Raw genomic sequence first — 19,082 nt, forward strand, 5'->3', positions numbered from 1 at the left:
TGATTCGGCATCGCTGTAGTCCTCGGTGTGCATGGGGACATGGCGTTTGAGGGATTTGGAACGAGTGTCTGGATCTTCCCGATCCAGTCTGTCCAGGAGTTTATCCAAACATGCGGCTAGCTTGGGAATGCCCGTAGATAAAGAGACTGCCCAGGACGGTGGATCCTGGCTGGGAGCTGCGGTCGTAATCTCTGCCGTGTGTGCATCTGCGAGGGAGGGCACATCCGCAGGTTCGTTAGCTTGGACCGGTGGAGTAGGATCCTGGACCTTGGCAACAGTTTCAGCCGTGGCTTTGGAGCAGGAGGAGCATAATGGTTCCTTTCTGCCGGATGGTAGTCGTTTGCAGCACCTGGCGCAGGCGAGGAATTTTACTTTGGAGGAGCTGGAAGCCCCCCTGGGAAAGGGGCCCCCTGAAGTACCCTCTGCCATTGTACAGGAAGGAGTTAGTGCAGGAACAAGAGAATGTTAATGCAGCACAGTACAAGAGTAACGGTACAAGGAAGAAATAACAACCCGTGTATGGGTAGTGCTGGTACGGAGCTAGTACACAGTGTTAGTACAGAGCTAGTACGGTGCCAGAGGAGAGCTAGTACATAGTGTAAGTACAGAGCTATTACAGTGCCAGTGGAGGGCTAGTACACAATGTCAGTACATGCCGATAACATCCAAGATAGTGTAGTGCAGTTACACAGATCTAGAGGATATGGAGTTAATGTGCTCTGAAAGAGAGGGGCTGAATTGCATAGAAGTATGGAAGCATAAGGAAAAACACACATATACAGTCCCCAATGAGCGCCCCACACCCTTACTGCCTGTTCTCCCTCTAGCCAGCGCCAACCCCCTGCAAGGAAGTAGGAAAAAGAAAACTGGACCGTGATCCCTGTGAGCCCACTTTGCCAGTGCCTCTGCCCGGGAGTCCTTGTTCCTGGGGCTGTTCAGGATGGAGAGCGAGTTGCTGTGCCGTCCGGATAAGGGAGAAGGAGCGCACAAGTGAGGCAGAAGCGCGCGAAGAGTGGCGCGAAGATCGGTGACGTCACTCGCCGAGCAGGAAGTGGAACGCATAGGTGGAACGCATCGGTGGAACGCATCGGTGGAACGCATTGGAACGCATGGAGAAGAAAGGCTACAGCAGAGTTCGCATGGAAGCCCAGGGAATATGAAGGAAGGCTGAGAACAGAGGCAGTGCAGATAGGCAAGGCTGAGCAAGGGGAGCATAAGGTCGAGTGCAGGTAATGGGCTTGGAGCTGGCAAAATGGAGAAGGCAGCGTGTAGAGAAGGGGGGGGGGGGGTTTAGGCTGAATAGCCTGTGGGGAGCAGGGCTGCTATGCTAGAGCCAAGTTTAATGCCAGATAGGGAGGCATGGCACTGGGAGGCGCTGGGCAGCTTCTGCGCTCTGTATTCAGAGGCAGGGTGTCTGCAGGGCTTGTTACTCACGTGCCCCAGCGTCCTCACTCTTTCCCACGTAGGGGGAAGCCTGATTAGAGTAGCTCCTGTTGGAGACCTCTAGGACGACCCCGGTTGCCAGATTGGATCTGGCCGAAGAAAAAACGGACTTGAGAGTAGAATGATCCTGTCTCCTTGTGGGACACTAGAAAAAAACTGACCAAGGCAGGAAGTGCCGGGGGGTATAGCAGCAGGGAGGAGGGGTTAGCTCTCTTCTTCCTCTTCTAGTGTCCTGCCTCCTGCTGGTAGCTACTATACCCCATGGTCCCTGTGTCCCACAGACACCTGTAAGAGAAATATATGTTTTCCTTTAACCTCCTAGTTCAACAGAAGAATTGATCTGCTGCAGGCCCACAATTACCGTTACACATTACTGTCCAACAGCGGCCCCTGACAAACCCTGGTAGTGGCTCTATTGCTTTTTCTGTATCTCTGTAGCCTTTGCTAAACTATTGAGCAATCCCTATGATAAATATTAGCTGAGTTCTACTTACAGCTAATGGGCCCCATATAGGAGATCTAAGCATTATCAATGGGGACTGGGGAATCCACTCAGGGGCCCCAAAGGTTGCCCATGTTAGTCTTTAATTTGCCGTGTATCAGTAAGTGCAGCTTGATTGGTCACATGTCTCACCTGCAGCCAAACACTATCACATATGTACCTGAGTATGAGATTGGCTGCCAGTTACTGGGATACCCTGCTTTACCTCAGTGACATTACTCCCAGGACAGCTCTGATTGGCTGAAAGCTGCCAGGGAAGGTGACAATGGCTCAGTTACAGATGGTAGGGGGCATATTAAAGGCAACCATACAAGGGGCAATTTAGGCTGCTATTGCACCCATGATTCACAGTAGTTTGAAAAGTGGGACCAAAGCTCCCAAATTTGCATTCCTGATGCCAAAATTGCCCCCATTGCCTGCCACTGTAATTGCTTGGGGAGGTGCTTGCCATGAAGCTGTCTGTTGGAAATTTCAGTTTGTCTTTCCGAATTACATTTGCCTGACAAGCAAGGAGTGGGGGTAATTTTATACAACTTGGCATCACTCCCTAGGGTCCCATCAGGGGGTACAACTACAGGGAGCTCACTCATTGTTTTTTTTTTATTTATTTGTAACATAAAACAACATAAAACATTGACATTGGTTCTACAAGCGTGTTCTTTTCATGCCAGAATGTAACGGTACATTGGGTTAAATAATCAGTAGTGTCCTACTCAAAATGGTGTTCAGATTCCTATCAAGAGGGGGAGGGTTTAGGATTACCAGTGGAGGTTCAAGTTCCCCAAAGAGGCCCTTGTGGCGTTATTCCATGGCTTCGACCCATGTTCCCCATACCTTATCATATTTTTGAGGGCATCCTCTTGCTATGTAGGTGAGTTGTATCAGTGGTAGGAGGGCTTTAAGTAGATTGAGCCAGCTGGCAATTGTTGGGCAAGAGTGTGCCATCCATTGAAAGAGGATAGTTTTCCTGGCATAAAACAATAGTGTTCTATAAAGGATGCGCAATGCTGATTTGGGGGTAATGTCATCTACAATGCCAAGTAGGCAGACCTTGGGACTGAGTATTTTAGGTAGGGATGTTGTGTTTTGGATATGATCTAGGACCTGATTCCAAAATTGATGTATTTGTGGGCAAGACCACATCATGTGAAAGTAGTTGGCCTCTGGGGCGCCACATTTGGGGCACTGGGACGAATTTCGGATTCCCATACGGTATAGTCGAGATGGGGTCAGATGGAGTCTATGTATGATTTTGAACTGGATTAACCTGTCTCTTGTAGAGATCAGATAGTCATAGGCCCTGTCTGTCGCTTCCTCCCAATCTTCATTGTCCAGCTCCGGTATGTCTTGGCACCAGGCTTTTTGAGCTGTTAGAAAGGGAGATTGGAGGCTGGAGAAGAGCAGGGAGTATAGTGTGGCAATCAGCTTTTTGGAAGAGGGGTTTCGGAGGGTAGTTTCAAGCTTAGTGAGCACAAAGGGAACTATAGTTCTTTGGAATTGGTGTCGGAAGGCCTGTTGGAGTTGTAAGTATGAGAACCAGGGTAGCAGCTCTCCTGTGTCTGTATGTCTAATCTGGTTCCTAGGTAGCAGGGCCCCAGCGTTGGTCACATCTCCCAGTGTACGTATGCCCCAGTGAGGCCACCTTCGGTATGGGGCAATTTGTTGGAAGTTGGGTAAGTAGGAGTTTCCCCACAATGGCAGGCCCGGAGATAGGATTGGAGACTCCAGTTTGTATAATTTTAGTGTCTTTTGACATGCTTTGTAGGGTGTCACAATGACTGGGTGATTGGTTTGAATATCTGATAATTTACGAAATGGGATATATTTTAATGATTCCATTGAGCTAGCTAGGGTTGCCTGTAGTGGGACATTAGGGTTGGTAAGATCAGGAGAGAACCACCATTGTACATAGTAAATCTGTGCAGCTAGGAAGTAAAATTGCCAGTGTGGGAGGCCTAGGCCGCCTTCTGTAATTGGTGCTCTAAGCTTGGCTCTGGAGAATCTGGGAGGTTTATTGGCCCACAGGAAAGCTGTCTGTGTTTTGTCTAGAGAGGTGAAGAATTTGGGTGGAATGAAAATAGGTGAGTTATGGAAAATATAGAGAAATTTAGGAAGGAATATCATCTTTAACAGGTTGATCCTGCCCCAGATGGATAGGGGGAGGTTGGCCCATACCTGTAGTTTCTCTTTCATGGCTTTAAGAATAGGATCTAGGTTATTGGGAATAAAGTCAGCTCACTCATTGTTGGTGCCTTGAAAACCAAAATGATGTACCGTATGGCACAAGGGGCCTGGATAGTACACTTGTACCGGGCATCACCTGAAAAAATAGATTCTGGTGGCAGCCCTGCCCCCCCAGTCTACTAAAACTCATCATTCCCACTGACCCTGAGCTTTGTGACTACAATTGCCGGAATTCCCTGTGGTTCTAAGGCAATGTGTGTTTGGTGTTCCTTGTTTACTTTTTCTGCCTCTGCTGGAAATTCCAACTGTCATTGGGTAGCTAGGGTCCCACTCATCCTAGCAACGGTCAGTGGCCTCAGCTCTAGAGTGGATGGTCGGTAAGAGAAAGTAGAAAGTAGCACAAATAATGGGGGTACAGGCGCATTGATCAGAGCGGAGCTGGTTATGGGGGTGTGAAGGGGAATCTACGGGAATATGGAGAGGATCCCTGTATTACTAAGACTGAGGAATTTGGTGCTCTTAATTGCACCAACTCTTTGTATCTCTCCCAATCAGCTTCTTCATTCTATTAAACCTGCTACTGATTGGTGCTATTTATAGAGCGGCAAACAGTAGCGCAGTATAATTGGGAGGAATACAGAAAGGGAACCCCAGTATATACTGCTATAAATGGCAGAGAGGTTTCGACGCATGAGAGCTCACACTCTCTTCTCTCTGTCTCTCCATAAAGTGAAATATTCAAAGATTCTAGCGATTTACAGCGAATTTCCAAGCAATTTCCTGCGATACAGAAGAAGACAGAGAAGAAAGAAGACAACAGAGAAGAAAGAAGATTCCTTATTGAGACCAGCAAATACCATCTAGAGAAGAGGAAGAAGAACTTGCCCACCCCATTCCTGATCATCTGGAGGTCAGGAATGTCCTGACATTTCGCACTACCGCTGGTCACGCACGCATGCGCACTCGGGGCAGGGGGGGGGGGCGTGCGACCGGGGGCGGCCTCTGGGCGGGCGGTTTTCAAATCCGGCCCTGATGGGGACACTGAATGAAATCCTAAACGTACCTGTACAGAGGGCAAAACAGCTGACTGACCAGATAATTACTCCTAATCAGTCCAGAAACTAAAATCAGCATCAGTGTAAAACCTAGGGGTAAAAGTAACATAGCAAAGCAGGAGCTTATTATTATTATTTTATTCAACTCACTGATATAGTTAATGCTTTACTGGTCAGCTCCCTGCACATAACACTTCCCTGCCTCAAACCAACTCACTCAGTGTCAGCCCAGTGTCACAATTGGGACCAACTGTTGAGTTTTTATGTGTAAATTATTTTTTGGTCTCCCCCAGCAATAATATTTTTAAGGCCCCTCCACTTCACATTACTGAGGCCCTCTCTCCTGTATTGATGAGAAAATGGATCCGACAGCTAGGTTGTAGTTAGGAGGGAGGGTGCTGCAGCTCTTTTTTGGGGGTTCCCCTATTGATGCAGGGGACCCTTGGAAATATTGCCACCCCCTGACCAGGCAGAAACTCCTAGGTTCCACTTTAGCGCCCTGTGTCAATAGGTGCAGTACACTTGCACAATACACTTAATTGGGCACAGAAGCTATTTGCACACCAAACTCTGAAAAATAATGCCAAGCAGACTTGCACCCATGCACCCAATTCCCACAAAGCACACGCCCAGTTTCATCCTTTTTGGTGAACCTGACGCAACTGCAGTAGGTGCAGCGTAATTGTATCAAGTGGGATCTTCTGTTTGTATCCGCAATGATGCCGCAATTATGGGAAAAGCATGGTGATTGCACACAAAATTGCACTTTGCACACTGCGCCTACATAAGTGAATGTGCCCTATTGTGCTGCCACTCTGGTCTAGAGCAGGGATTGGTGGGGAAAGCCTGTATGTGAGTGAGCTTTCATTTGTAGATTTCTGCTTAAGAAACGCAGCCCATTGATTGGATATTTTGTTTATAACTCACTACCGGCCTCCAGATGGAGAAAAAGGAGCACAGCAACTTATAAAGGCAGATGATATATGTATACACTGGGCAAATTTGCACCTGGGCAGTAACCCATAGCAACCAGTTTGATTTCACTGTTCTACCTTCAGCTGGTTTAAACATGCTAATCATTAATTGGTTGCTATAGGTTACTGCTAGGGGCAAATTTTCCTAGTGTGGTAGAATGATGATATGCCTTGTTTAGTATTAACACATAGCTTTTATTTATTGATTGATTGTTAAATATGAGGATATGATTTACTATGTGTACAGAGGGTTAATTCTGTGGGCATGGAATCCATTGCAGGGGCATTTGGTTACCTTCTTGCACACAAATCTGAAAAAGAAAAACAATAAAATGATGAGCACCCAAATATGCAGTGTCATATATATAAATATTACTGAGAAATAAAAATGTTGAGGTTTCTTCAGGTTAACAGTAATTACTGAGCCCCACAGCAAAATCATTTTAGGGGCAGTTATATTTTGTTATATAAATTTACATTGAATCTGCTTATCAGCCAGTGCTCTCAGCAGTCAAAGTGTCTGCACCCTTATGCAACCAATGGGAATGGGAGGCCATTACTGAGTCCCTTACGTGGGCCAATACCCTGCCAACTTGGTCAGGAGCGGCCAACCAGCAGCTGACATCAATCCAAGTATAATAGGGATACTCAATACGCCTGTTATTTACAGGGATGGGTCATTGTCACTTTAGGACAGAAAATGACGTCCTCTGCAATTACTGCAGTCCCACCCTTACTCATGCCTCCCAGCTGTCCCGCTTTTCGTGGGACAGTCCCTCTTTTGACAGCTCAACCCGCAGTCCCGCATTCTTAGTGAAAAGTCATCCTCATTTCCCTTTGATCTCTTGCACTGAAGCTAAAAACACACACATTTTATTAAAAGTAGCTTTTGGCAGAGCCGAGAAATCTTAATGAGCGTCCCCTGCGCTTAGAAACATTGTTTCTCTCTTTTAATTAAATAAGTGGGCTTTTGGCAGAGAGCCCAGAAAGGTTAAAAAACCCCCCTGCAATTGTCTATGAAGATTTTCATTCATCTAGGTCAGTGATCCCCAACCAGTGGCTCGTGAGCAACATGTTGCTCCCCAACCCCTTGGATGTTGCTCCCAGGGGCCTCAAAGTAGGTGCCCATTTTTGAATTTCTGGCTTGGAGGCAAGTTTTGGTTGAATAAAACCCAGTGCAAAGCCAAACAGAGCCTTCTGTAGGTTGCCAGTCCACATAGAGGCTACCAAATAGCCAATTATAGCTCTTATTTGCACCCCAAGGAACTTTTTCCATGCTTGTGTTGCTCCCCAATACTTTTTCCATTTGAATGTGGCTCACAGGTATAAAAGGTTGGGGACCCCTGATTTAGGTCATGGTATATCTAGTATAATTAAATATAAAGCAACTGGACTCGTTATCCCCTGCAATTGTAACTAACTAACCAGGTCTCTTGGGGGAACTGAGCTTAAAGGGCAATTTCATCTTTTCAGCAAAACTGTAATAACACATAAAACAGGAGCCCCAAACCCCCAGAAATGTGTTCAAACTTTAAATAACCTGCCAAATTTAGTCAAATGGGAGTGGTGTGGTCGCAAAAACGGGCGTTGTCAAAAAATTCACCGCACTCTGCGCAGCATTTATTTTTGTCCCTCTTTCCATTTTCAAAATGTTGGGAGGTATCCCTTATTGGACCCCATATGAACAGTGGTGTAACTTTGAAGGTTTGGGGAATTTTTTTCCTGGGCCCCAAACAGACCAAAACTGTAATTTTATGTGTATCACAAGCTGGCCGCAGCATTGGGCTTATGTAACAGGAAGCCTCCCTAGAGTCAGCCCAAGTATGATGGTGCCAGACCCAGAGTGGCATTTGGAAATAGACACATCAGACGAGCTGCTGTATTGGGGCTGTTTGGGCCTTTGTGTAACAAATCTCAGCCCAGACCTGTGTAATAAAGTCTATCAACTATCTGTTTGGCCAGTGTGGGGCCCAGACCCAGGGGCTGTGTCGGCCTCCCCCTCCCTATGTTGCTGCCATGTGTTGCACAGTGCTGTGGGATACATTGGTTCCTTATTATAGTTCTTATTATTACGAACACTTATTTATAATGACCTTAGTGGGGTGCCAGTGACAAGCCTGTGGCCTTCACTAGAAAGGGTCTCAGCTGCCATTCTCTTGGCTGCACCACTCCATCACTTTGTTGCAGATCAGATCTGGAGTCTGTAATAAAGACACAACAACCACATAATGGCATGAGTCGGGGACATGGTCTGAATGGCGGCCTAAATGGTTGTGTATTTTGGAGCCCCACAGCAAGTATCCTGCAATACTCTCAGCCACACTGCCATAAGGACTTGACTGGCCCTTCTGACTGTGGCATCCATACAATAGGCAATCAGTGCTAATTAGGTGCTAAGGGCAGCGGCGAATCTTGAGCAATTTGCCAGATGCAAAAGTCAAGATGGAGGTGGCTCCTCATCTACTGATGTGGAAAGGCACGAGTCTCCTTCTCCCCCGCCAATAACTGCTGACCCGGTGGTGCAACCACGGATTGCCCATCTGCTCTGTCTACAAGTAAAAACTGATCTCTCCCTTATAAAGGCTGATTTCTAGGTACTGAGGGAAAGCATGGCGGAAGTAGAAATCATATTTCCCACACTGGCGGATTCCTGTGACCCTCTGGCGGCACAGCTTCAATCCCTTCAGCAGCAACCCCAGTACCAGTCTGGAAAACTGGATGACTATGAAAAGACTCTGGTGCACATTCATATGCTCAGAGAGCTGGCCCAAAAGTTTGCACTCCTAACTGCAGATCACTACAAATACCTACAGGTCCAACATTACCTGACCTCCTGGGTACAATTCCCCTTGCCTCCTCCCACCACTTGGGAAACAATTTGTGCTGGAGAATTACCCCATAAAGGCACTATTGGGACACTTTATAAAATGCTAATCCTTGGAAACTCACCAGAGGTAGGTAGGCCAGTGCTGAAATGGGAAGCTGATACCCAAACACAACTGAATGCTGATGACTGGAAGAGGGCATTTAAGGAGGCGAAACAGTCACCGAATGTGCCAACCACCTAGGGCACTACACACACCTTCTTATTAGATGGTACTTGACCCCACACCCTGTCGCCATATGTTTACCTCAGTCTCGCCTCTATGATGGAGACAATGCGGTTTCATAGGGACCATCCCCAGCACTGGTTCTCCTACATGTGCTACCACCAGACTTAGAGAAAGGGAAAGCCGACACAATATGCAGATCCTGCAACAATTCACTGTGGATGGCCTGGCACAATATATAGAGATTTGCAAAATTCTCAGCTCCCTAAAGACCCTATGGGAATAAATGCCAATCAGCAGACTTACAGGGTGAGGGTGCCAGCCCCCCTACTCCCCAATAAGTACCCTTACAACCGTAACAACTCCCCCCACCTCCAGGGAATGGTGAAACTACCGTATATACTCGAGTATAAGCCGATCCGAATATAAGCCGAGGTACGTAATTTTAACTAAGAAAACTGGAAAAACTTACTGACTTGAGTATAAGCCTAGGGTGGGAAATGCAGCGGCTATTGCTAAGTTTTAATAATCAAAATAAATCTATAAAAATTACATTAAAGGAACAGTAACACCAAAAAATGAAAGAGCTTTCAACTAATAAAAATATAATGCACGGTTTCCCTGCACTGGTAAAACTGGTGTCTTTGCTACAGTAACACTACTATAATTTATATAATACGCTGCGGTGTAGCCATGGGGGCAGCCATTCAAGCTGGAAAAAAAGGAGAAAAGGCACAGGTTATTTAGCAGATAACAGATAAGTTCTGTAGAATACAATAGTGTTTTATCTGTTATCTGCTATGTTCCTGTGCCTTTTCTCCTTTATATTTTAGTTACTTTTATATACTTTCATTTTTTGGTGTTACTGTTCCTTTAATTGAGGCATCAGTGGGGTATATGTTTTTCAATATTTATTTCAAAGAAAAACAGTAAACTAGCTCTGTAAGCGGAGAAGAGGGTCAACAAAACAATATGAGTACTACCCCACGCTCATTGCGCGTTGGCAAACTGGCAGCAGACCCGGTCCCTGAGGAGATGTAAGGGGAAATAAGTATTGCTAGTGGGAGCCTAGGCCAGGGCACTGGAGGGTCTGGTTGCAGGTGGCCTAATTTGCACACAAAGGACAGAGGGTGGTAGTCTAGAGGGACCCATGGCACCCGACTCGAGTATAAGCCGAGGGTGACTTTTTCAGCACATTTTGGGTGCTGAAAAGCTAGGCTTATACTCGAGTATATACAGTAATCTTGTATGACAAATGCATATTGCCTTTTTCTTAATTCTGTAATGCATGGTTGCTGACCCCCTGCCCCTCTTATTTGTGTTGAGAAATGTAACATAGACCTATTTCTGCAAATATCCTCCTGCCCAAACACTGAACATGGGTGGCTCCCAGGCCCCAATCCTTGACAGACTAAATGTCACCTCCCCACACAATGGCAAAATATCACAATGGGTGGAGGCAATGGGGCTTACAGACATCTGGAGATAGAAATGGTAGGATGTGAAGGGGTTTGGCTTGATGCAGAGCTGAGTGGACACATGTGTGGGGAGCTCCGTGCTGAGATTATTATTATTTCACTATTACCCTGACAAAATGAGAAAGCAAAATAAAACAAATACAACTGGCAGATCCCAGAAATGCCTGCTACTAAAATGGGACAAAGAAATTTAGAGATATTTTGAAAAACCAGTGTCCCCAGCTAACCAAACTAGATCTAAGATGGCGGAGGATACGGAAAAGAGACCTGCTTCCCCTCAGAATACTCATTCTGGCCCAGTATGTTTACCTACAATAGACACAGCAACAATGCCAGTGTCCCTTCCAAAAAAGGAGATCTGCTGCAATTATCTTCTGACATTAGGGCTGCGCAATAGTGAGTAGCCGCAGATATTAAAGCGGACTTACAATCCCTTGTTTCCCATACTGACTCTATGCAACGTGCACAAAAAAAATCAGGACATGGTAGAGTCCCACCCCCCCCAAATAGATAAACCGAACTTAAGCGTCAGCTAGAAGACGCTGAAAACTGCAGCGGCAGATGCAATCTACTGATAGAACTTGAATCTACTGATGAAACCTGCACTGCTTATTGTAACTCCTGAGCTACTGACAGTAATACCTGTACTACTTATTGTAACTCCTGAGCTACTGACTGTAATACCTGCACTGCTTATTGTAACTCATGAGCTACTAACAACAATACCTGCACTGCTGATTGTAACTCCTGAGCGATTGACAGTAATATCTGCACTGCTTCTTGTAACTCCTGAGCTACTGACTGTAATACCTGCACTGCTTATTGTAACTCCTGAGCTACTGACTGTAATACCTGCACTACTTATTGTAACTCCTGAGCTACTGACTGTAATACCTGCACTACTTATTGTAACTCCTGAGCTACTGACTGTACATATAGTTACATAGTTACATAGGGTTGAAAAAAGACCATTGTCCATCAAGTTCAACCCATCCGAGTAAACCCAGCACACAACCTATACTAACCAATCTATACACTCACATACATAAACTATATATATACAACCAGTAATACTAACTGTAGATATTAGTATCACAATAGCCTTGGATATTCTGCTTGTTCAAAAACTCATCCAGGCCCCTCTTAAAGGCATTAACAGAGTCTGCCATTACAACATCACTAGGAAGGGCATTCCACAGCCTCACTGCCCTCACCGTGAAAAACCACCTACGCTGCTTCAAATGGAAGCTCCGTTCCTCTAATCTATAGGGGTGACCTCTGGTGCGCTGATTGTTTTTATGGGAAAAAAGAACATCCCCCAACTGCCTATAATCCCCTCTAATGTACTTGTACAGAGTAATCATGTCTCCTCGCAAGCGCCTCTTTTCCAGAGAAAACAACCCCAACCTCGACAGTCTAACCTCATAGCTTAAATCTTCCATCCCCTTAACCAGTTTAGTTGCACGTCTCTGCACTCTCTCCAGCTCATTAATATCCTTCTTAAGGACTGGAGCCCAAAACTGCACTGCATACTCAAGGTGAGGCCTTACCAGGGACCTATAAAGAGGCAAAAATATGTTCTCATCCCTTGAGTCAATGCCCTTTTTTATACAAGACAGCACTTTATTTGCTGTAGTAGCCACAGAATGACACTGCCTGGAATTGGACAACTTGTGATCTACAAAAACCCCGAGATCCTTCTCCATTAAGGATGCCCCCAACACACTACCATTCAGTAGATAGTTTGCGTTTATATTATTCCTACAAAAGTGCACTTGTCAACATTGAACCTCATTTTCCAGTTTGCTGCCCAGTTTTCCAATGTTGTCAAATCGCTCTGCAAAGCGGCAGCATCCTGCATGGAACTTATAGTTTTGCACAATTTAGTGTCATCAGCAAAAATAGAAACAGTACTGTCTATGCCCACCTCCAGGTCATTAATAAACAAGTTAAAAAGCAAAGGACCAAGGACTGACCCCTGCGGTACTCCACTAACCACACTGGCCCAATTAGAAAATGTTCCATTTACCACCACTCTTTGTACTCTATCCTTCAGCCAGTTCTCTATCCAATTACAAATATTATGCTCTAGGCCAATATTCCTCAATTTGATCATTAACCTTCTGTGAGGTACTGTATCAAACGCTTTAGCACTGCACTGCTTATTGTAACTCCTGAGCTACTGACTGTAATACCTGCACTGCTTATTGTAACTCCTGAGCTACTGACTGTAATACCTGCACTACTTATTGTAACTCCTGAGCTACTGACTGTAATACCTGCACTACTTATTGTAACTCCTGAGCTACTGACTGTAATACCTGCACTGCTTATTGTAACTCCTGAGCTACTGACTGTAATACCTGCACTGCTTATTGTAAATCTTGAGCTACTGACTGTAATACCTGCACTGCTTATTGTAAATCTTGAGCTACTGACCTTTATACCATAGTAAATAAATCTAGTTTACAGTAATTTGGATTTTACATCTACTAAATACACATTTGTGAGTCTGATGCCAAACAGATCCACATTCTGGGCCAAATAGGGCCAATCTGATCACTGAGCCTTTCATTGGACCCAGATACTGGAGGAAGAACAAGACCTTCCTCTTGTGCCACCATCTTACCTTAGGGCAGTGCTTGTCAGTCCTCTCGAAGGTTCAACCTTTGACCGAGCCTCTCCATGAAGGTCCAACTTCTGGCCATGGCCCCACCTCAACTAAGGAAATAAGTACAGATATAGAGGGTCATTAACTGTGTCAGGAATATCAAGGGCAACAATTACATATTGAGCCTAAATGTATCCCCAACTGAACTGCTGGGCTTTCAGGTGCATCTAGGAGGGCAAAGGGCCAGTCTTCCCAATTGACCCTCACTGGCATTCATGATGAGGTCACTCATCTAACGACCACCCTGGGGGGGTATTTAGAGGTTGGCATCTTGTTCTGAAGGCCTCTTACCCAACAAACTGCTTGTCCTTCTATGGATATTCTGCTGAAATCATGGAGAATGAAAGAACCAGCATTATAACTGTCAAGCAAAGATTATTTAGTTTTTTGCTAACAATGGCACCAGCCCAGAGTATAAAGCAAATGAAAATAATCACTGGGGGGCACCCTCCAGTCATTCCACGTTTCCTTTAAGGATATTTATAACTTGACCTTTTTCTTAGGGAACCAAGGGTGTCAGGTTAGTGATCCACAAACAATTTAAAAATAATGGCATCTAAATGAAATAATAACCTAATAAATAAGTAATAAAGAGCATTGGCCGAGTCTGGGTTTCCTTGCCCTTTAAACTTACCAATGGTGACTGTTTGCTGCCCCAGAAGCAAGGTTCTCACGCCTCATGGAGCTCTAGGAGATTCTATCTTCCCCCTGTGTCTGAGTTGCTTTTTACCTGAGAGAACAATTCACTGACGTTAATATACTCGGCTCATTACGGCAGAACAGTAGAAGGGAATACAGAATGTGAGCTCTAGAGTACGGTAAGGATCTGACTGATCACTGTGCAGCCCTACAGATCCCGCAGGAAACTGATTTCACAGAATACAAAGTAAAACAATGACCCAATCTAAGGGTAATGGCACAGGGGAAGATGGGCAGCATTCTGTCCCACCGGGAATTTATAGCTCCAAGTAACACTACACATCCCCTCCCCCCACCCCCCTCGACAGACCCAAGTACATTTCCGCTAATACTGGTCCAGGCCTTGGCCGATATTTTACCAGCTAGAGCCGTGAAACATCAGCCAGATGGCAACCCAAGTCCCTGAATCAACATGCTACTAAACTTTTAGTATGCTATAGAGTGGCCAATTCTAAGCAAATCTTTGATTGGTTTTTATTATTTATTTCTTATACTGTGCTAATTATTTGCCTTCTTCTTCAACCTCTTTGCAGCTTTCAAATGGAGGTCACTGACCCAAGTGCCCAAAAACTATTGCTCTGTGAGGCTACAGCTCTATTGTTACTTTTTTATAACTCTTTTTTTCTATTTCTTCTATTTCTATTTTGTCTCCTCCTACTCATATATCAGTCTCTCGTTCAAACCACTTCTGGTTGCTAAGGTAAGCAACCTAGCAACCAGATAGTTGTTGACAATCTGAATTGGAAAGTTGCTAAATAAAAATTTAATTAAACTACAAATAATAAAAAAATGAAGACCAATTGCAAATTGTCTCAGAATATGACTCGCTACATAACACTAAAAGGATAGAAATCCCCAGTTATATAGATTTCTATAGCTACAAACCTCTGAATTTCTGAAAAGACCCACAAAGAGCTTCCATTAAATATATAATTTCAGCCAATACAAGCAGGGCAGCCTGCCTTCAGATCAGAAACCTGCCAGGCACTTACACTGCGCTTGGGCTAAAATGTTACTCTGACAGCTCTCTGTGCTCAGCTTGTACCCCATATATGCACACATCCACATTTCATCATCTTCTCCCTAAGGAACATATGTTGTGAAATAAACAAAAAAAATATGTGGATGAGGTTAATTTTAGCTAAATTGCCATGGGCAATAATAAGCCCCAAAACAGCACTGTAGCGCATAAACAGAAGTTAGTGGGCTCCACAGAATATCATTTCAAGACATTTTCATAAACATATATTTAAACTATCATTCCAGACCCCAAGAGGGGGCAAGCCCTACAGTTACCCCTCCGGCCTGAGCACAGCCCTGGGTTACATCTCCCACTAACACTCTCAATAACAGTTGCTTCAATCGTACAATCCATCTATCAATTCCATCAGTTCAGATTCTTAACTGCTCTTAATCTAAATTTAGGAGCCTGGATATTTTGCTTTTAAATGCATGAAATTCCCCAATCCCTTACATTCCCACTCAATCATTTCACAGCAGGCCTAAACGGTGCGTTATAGTAATATTGGAATTAGAAGCCCCCTCTCAGGCCCTCTCTCAGATCCAGATGTCCCTCAACCCCTGTCACAACCTCAAATCATAACAAACCCCATTGAATGGGATTTTGCTGGGATGTCCTGTACGGCCAGTCTGGTTTAAATAAATATATTGTTTCAATGCGTTGGATAGTTTCATTATAAACACGACACATCATCATATCAGTCATTTAGTATTTATACATTGTTTCATATATTTCTGCCACCAGCAATGATTCACAATCATCGCAACTTTTTTCAGATAACACACAAGTTAGTAATAACATATTAAGAGAACAGGGCTGTTAAATGAATAATACATGTACCGTGAGTGCAATAATATATATTATATATCTACAAGTTGCATAGCAATAGCTATCAAAATGTAGCCAAATCTGAATGCAATGGGCTATAGGCTGGAGATGCAAACAGCTTATCTCTAATGTTCCTGTCTAATATCAATATTGTCTTTATTAGGTGCCTTGTCAGAAAGAAATATGGATTTGATCAGATGCTCTATTTGTTGTCTCTTTATATATTTATTCTGCCACTCGCTATCACCATGTATTTAGCAGTAACATAAAAGGGAAGCCCCACTCAGAAACTCTTTTGTAGTGTTACAAAAACCCAATGGTTTTAAAGTTGTCTGTAAATGTTATGACAAACGAACATTTCATGACAAGTGACCAGAGATGACTTCACACACAGCAATGTGACAGTTGGGTTTGTCCGTTGGTTGACTTTGTGGCGAGAGGTAAGTCTGAATCCCCTCTGAGAGATTTTTTGCCAAATAACCCTTATTTTAGTTAAAAAAAGATTGGAAATAGTTGGGTGATGCCCCCCTAGACCAGCGGATGTTGCTCCTCTCACAGATTTTAGTGAATTTGGAGAATTTTAGAGATGACATTAATCTTAGCGCTGGTTGGGAGACACAAACCTAGGATTTGGCAGTTTTGCAGGGCTATACCCCATAAACATTTGGAGGCCATACAATACATACATTTTTCCTCCCAGTATTGACAGGCTCCTTAGAGTTCTGCCCCTTTGCCCCGGGTATCTGCCCTGCTCACATGTAGCAACCTTAACATTTAACTGAATACATTTCAATACATTTATTCTTGCAAAGAAACACAATTGGCACAGAAGTGAATGGGGTTGATCTTTTCCCATCAGCCTGTACAGCCCCCTAAAAGCACAGTGACACCAGGACCCACGCTTGGTTGGCAGCGCTGTCCGGAGCCCTTCTTTGCACCAAACTTTTGTATCTCTCCCAATCAAATTCTTCATTCTATTAAAGCTGCTAATGATTGGTGCTACTGGTTATTTATAGAGCAGCAAACATATTCAGTAGCGCAGTACAACTGGGAGGGATACAGAAAGGGAACCCTAATTTATACTGTTATAAATGGCAGAGAGGGTCCGGATCACAAGAGCTCACAGTCTCTTCTCTCTCTCTCCCCATTACATGAAATAGAGCGATTTGAGAGATTTAAAGCGATTTTGAGCTATTTGCAGCGACTCCTAGGATCTTCGGCGATACAGAAGAAGACAAACAAAAGTCTTTATAAAGACTACAACCCGACATCTAAAGTAGAAGACCAAGAAGAACAAGAAGAAGAAGAAGAAAAAGAAGAGGAATCTGCACAGTGAGTTATTACTAAATCTTTATTTGTTTATTGGGAGTCTCCACATTAACCCTAACCTTCCCTCTATTTTATATTACAGAACCATTCGACATGGGCCTCAAGAACAGCTGCCTGAGACCCAGGAACCAGGTAAGGCCGCTCACAACTTATTTTTTTTTTCTGCCCTCACAGAAGTTACTGTTGAGAAAGGTAACCAAGGGGTTAAAGGAGAGTCTAACCCAGGGGGCTCAAACTCAATTTACCTGGGGGCCGCAGGAGGCAAAGTCAGGATGAAGCTGGGCCGCATAAGGGATTTCACAAAAAATTGGCTTTCAAGGGATAATGCAAGGCACGGCAGGCGGGAGCTGCTGATTGCGGAAATGACGTTATGCCATCATAACAGTTATTATGGGAAGACGTTCTGTGTGCACAATTAGCTCCTTAGCAGCTAATTGTGCACACAGAACGTCTTCCCATAATAACTGTTATGATGGCATAACGTCATTTCCGCAATCAGCAGCTCCCGCCCGCCGTGCCTTGCATTATCCCTTGAATCGCAATTAAAATCGCGATCCATTCATTGCTTTTGAGAAGGCGTTGGTGCGGGCCACAAAATACTGTACCGAGGGCCGCAAATGGCCCGCGGGCCGCGAGTTTGAGACCCCTGGTCTAACCCAATTATAAGCAGCATTTATGTTCCATTACCTTTAAATAGAAATACAAGGGATTAAACAAGTGTGTGCCCTGGGAATTACATTTCCTATATTTACTTACAAGAGTCGCCATATCATGTACGTTATCTACCATCAATACAACAGCACCCCTAGTGGTAATAAATACCTGCCACTTTGCTATTTCCCTCTGTGGTAGGAAACTGGCACATTATTATTACTATGAATTTAATAAGAACTGCTTAAAGCCTTAATGTCTTCTCTTTTCCTTCATTTCTCTAGGGCTCAGCGAGAACATCCTGTGGCCCCAACGCTGACCCCTATCTGTGCTCTATAAAGAAGAAGATCGCAGAAGAAATCCACAGAGCACAGACAGAGCTGTGGATCAGCAAAGCTGCACTGACACTGGACCTGCCCAGGAAAAGTGCAGCTGAGTGGAAAAAGGAGAAGAAGGAGATAAAGGCCAGACTCAAACACCTGAACAAGGCCTTGCAGGAGATCAACGCTGCTATCCAGCACTGCACTGTCTAGGTGCCTTCTCCTTATCCGCAGTTCCACCAGCGCTCACCCCTCCTTCCAATATATGGTTTTATACACAGGGGCACACCGAAGGTACTCGCTAAATTCTGCATTCCCTTTCACTCCATCGGTTAGACTGCAGAAGCCGGGGTCTGCAGGCTGCCTGGGGCCCAGTGGAATGGAAGGGAATGCAGAATTCACCTAGTGCTTAACTGTGCTCATGTGTATGCCGCCATATTCCCTTCATTTAACATGGCGCATTGATTCTGGGAGAAAATCCGATTGCCGTTAAGGAGTCAGGAAGGAATTTTTCCCTCTAATGAAGCAGATTGGCTCAAAGCTTCTCAGAGGTTTTTTTTTGCCTTCCTCAGAATCAAAAAAGCGCATTTTATATCATCAATAAAACTGTGTTTTCACAGATTTACCATCAAGCCGCTGTGTGTGTGCCCTTTATTCTGGGTATTGGTTGGTCTCATTTGACATGGGTTACATATAGAGGGGTGGAGAGTGGGAATGTATGTGAGATTGGATCAAATCAGCAGTGAAGAAACACTGAAAGGTTCAGTACCTGTGAGTGACAGTGCTCTTGCGGGTATGGCTGCCCCACCAAGCATTCTCAAACTGGCCCAACAGGCTGGAGATTCTGTTCACAAAGGCCATTCCTGGCATCCCCCCC

At 44.6% G+C, this 19,082-nt stretch overlaps 1 long non-coding RNA gene across 2 annotated transcripts; it reads right to left on the minus strand.

The window, feature by feature from the left end:
- Positions 1–6,331: 6,331 nt before the first annotated feature.
- LOC101733109 lies at positions 6,332–19,021 on the minus strand. 2 transcript variants are annotated; one of them, XR_004220022.1, is made up of 5 exons: positions 15,049–15,150; positions 13,992–14,087; positions 13,316–13,407; positions 8,252–8,359; positions 6,332–6,469 (listed from the first exon to the last, which is right to left on the minus strand). It is a non-coding gene; the product is annotated as an uncharacterized LOC101733109 (long non-coding RNA). The 2 variants fall into 2 exon arrangements; XR_001925017.2 differs by lacking the exon at positions 15,049–15,150 and adding an exon at positions 18,975–19,021 and having other exon boundaries at positions 6,333–6,469.
- Between the last annotated feature and the right edge of the window lie 61 nt (positions 19,022–19,082).

Source organism: Xenopus tropicalis, chromosome 8 (assembly GCF_000004195.4).
Source record: "Xenopus tropicalis strain Nigerian chromosome 8, UCB_Xtro_10.0, whole genome shotgun sequence".
NCBI lineage: Eukaryota > Metazoa > Chordata > Amphibia > Anura > Pipidae > Xenopus > Xenopus tropicalis.